We start from the raw sequence: 3,125 nt of genomic DNA, 5'->3' as shown, positions 1-3,125 counted from the left end.
TGCACCTGTATCATCCCCAAACCATATCCCCGGTCCCTGTCTGTGGAAAAACTGTCTTCCATGAAACCAGTCCCTGGTGCCAAAAGGTTGGGGACTGCTGTCCATAAATATGTAGCACATCATCACAGACAAAATTTTATTCAGCCCCTGGAAGGTACCCTCAGAGACTGTCAATAGGGTGGCACAGAGGGTATCAATTTAGTACAGGGGAACTAAGGATCCAGAAACTAAAATCTTGACTTTGGATATCTGAACAGACATATCTCAAGGCCAAGTTTGTTATCCAGATCATCCTTATGATAATCCAAAACAAAATCCCCAAGAAACCTTCCCTAAATAGGCTGCTTCCAGCCAATGAGGATGAGATATATTTTCAATTCAGTTTTTTGCTCCTGCGTTAAAAGTCACAGGCAAACTGTTTCTGTAGTCAATGAGAATATTTTGCACACTTCCAAACTTGTTAAGAGGGTAGGGGTGGTGGTGGTGGCATAGTTGCTAAGTCGTGTCCAGCTATTTGTGACACCATGGATTGTAACCCGCCAGGCTCCTTTGTCCATGGGATTGCCCAGGCAAGAATAGTAGGTTGCCATTTCCTTATCCCTGGTAAGATGGTAGTGTTTGAGCTTATAATACTTGTAAAGCTTTGCAACCCCATGGACTGTAGTCCACCAGGTTCCTCTAGTCCATGGAATTCTCCAGGCAAGAATACTGGAGTGTGTTGTCATGCCCTTCTCCAGGGGAATCTTCCTGACCCAGGGATCGAACCCAGGTCTCCCACACTGCAGGCAGATTCTTTACCATCTGAGCCACCAGGGAAGCCCCCAAAGAGGGTAGATCTCGTATTAAATATTCTTAGCACAAACAAACAAAAAAGTCACAAGCAAGAAGATGACCCATTTCGGCTTCCTCTTCACTCTTACCCATCAAGCAAAGCTCCCATCAAACATTTGGGGCCTGGCCTGCAGTTTTCATGTGTGAACATAGCAAGCTTTTTGAGACCGTTTGGTAGCAGCGAAGCCAGAGGCCTGGGCCATTTGGAGGGCGGGAGGGATGCAGGGCGTTCCACTGCCCTCTCTGGCAAGTGCCTTTGAGGGAAGCAGTGAGGACCAGCCGCCTGGGTCAGAGACCTGGTTCTGCCCTGAATCAGCTGTGTGACATTGAGCCATCACTTAACCTTTCTGTGCCCTGGACTCTTCATCTGGAAAATGAAGATAATGGTCTATCTCACTGAGTTGTTTTAAGGGTCAATGTATAATACTTGTAAAGCACTGACCTTGTAACAAGCTATGAAATGAAACCTCCCTGTGTTGCCAGAGCAAGTACGTAATACCCATCTAAGAGAGGGATCCCTGCCTTAAACTGCACATGCAGAAGAAGATACAGACATTTCCAAGAATATTTGGGCATTCTTAACCAAAAGGACATATACTATTTTTTAGTGGAGTATAATTGCTTTACAATGTTGTGTTAGTTTCTGCTGTACAACAGCATGAATCAGCTATATGTATCCCCTCCCTCGTTGACCTTCCTCCCCTCCCCACCCTCCAGGTCATCACAGAGCACTGAGCTGAGCTCCTCTGCTATACAGCAGGTTCCCACCAGCTCTCTGTTTTACATATGGTAGTGTATACATGTCAATGCTACTCACCCAATTCGTCCCACCCTCCCCTTCCCTGCTCTGTGTCTACACATCCATTCTCTACATCTCCATCTCTACTCTGCTCTGCAAATAGATCTGTAGAGATGCGGATGGGCCTAGAGAACATATATTATTAATCAAGTAGCAGGATTCTGGTGGATTAGGGCTGTAGAAGGTAAGTAGGGACCATTTGCTGTTGTTATTTTAGTCATTAAGTCGTGTCTGACTCTTGCAACTTTGGACAGTGGACTGCCAGGCTCCTCTGTCCATTGGATTTCCCAGGCAAGAATACTGGAGTGGGTTGCCATTCCCTTCTCCAGGGGATCTTCCCTACCCAGGGATTGAACCCCCATCTCCTGCTTCTCCTGCATTGGCAGGTGGATTCTTTACCACTGAGCCACCTGGGAAGCCCCAGAGACCATTTATACGGTCCTAAATACAGATTCATTTTAAACAAAATATTATTTCTTTTATTGAAGTATAGTATAGTTGATTTACAATGTTGTGTTAATTTCTGCTGTATAGCAGAGTAACTCAAGTGATACACATATATACATTCTTTTCCATTATAGCTCTCAATGCAGGTTCTAAATTAGCAGCTTGCTCATAGAGTTATTGGAAAATCAAACAAAATAACCCATGTAAAGGTGATTAGTGCAGGGCTTGGCACAAGGAAAGCTCTCTATACATGTTGGCTGTGCGTGGGCTGAGTCTTTCACATATGGTGTCCTAACCCAAACTCACCCTGGTCCATGGAAGAGTGCGTTTTCACAGGTGAGGAATCAGGGGCCCCCTGCAATTATTAAGAATCAGCGCTGACCCAGAGCAATGGGCTTCATGACCAGTGGGTCCTACAGTATGTCTCTTTTTCTCTCCTGGGTATTCTGAGAACATGAGGGCCTTCTGACCCATTCACAAGATTTTATCACCTTATAGAGCAGGAGTTTACTGTGTGATCCCCTCAGCCAGCAAGGTGGCCGATACCTACCTGAGTAAATCCTTCTTCCAGTGACACAATGATGCCACATTGGAGGCCTTGTCCTTAAATGGATCACTGACAAGTGATCACTGTCCCAAGATCCTCCACACCCCTAGTCCTAAAAGCATCTCATAACTGGTGATTATCTAACAATCAACTACTCTCCACAATGTTTTTCAACACATGAATCAGGGGTCCAGACATTATTACCCAGCAGAACTCCCGCTCTATCTCACAGAGTAGTCATTTTGTAGCACTGTTTATTTAGGTTTTAACAATGGAGTTTTATTCTTTCTCTCACCTGCTGCTCATCGATGGACTTTGTTAACTCCTGTTCATTATTGCAAATCACCCTAGTGACCGGTGATGCCGTGTTTCTCACTTAAGAAACTCAAAGGCCTCCATGGGCAACAGGATTCAGCCACCTGGCTTTCTTATGTTTCTAAATAAACAAATCAAAAGGAACAGAAGGCAGGGAGGTCCCTGAAACCTATATTTAACCTGCAC

Source organism: Bos indicus x Bos taurus, chromosome 13 (genome assembly GCF_003369695.1).
Source record: "Bos indicus x Bos taurus breed Angus x Brahman F1 hybrid chromosome 13, Bos_hybrid_MaternalHap_v2.0, whole genome shotgun sequence".
In the NCBI taxonomy this organism is placed as follows: domain Eukaryota; kingdom Metazoa; phylum Chordata; class Mammalia; order Artiodactyla; family Bovidae; genus Bos; species Bos indicus x Bos taurus.
Note: the sequence above shows the minus strand (reverse complement) of the source record.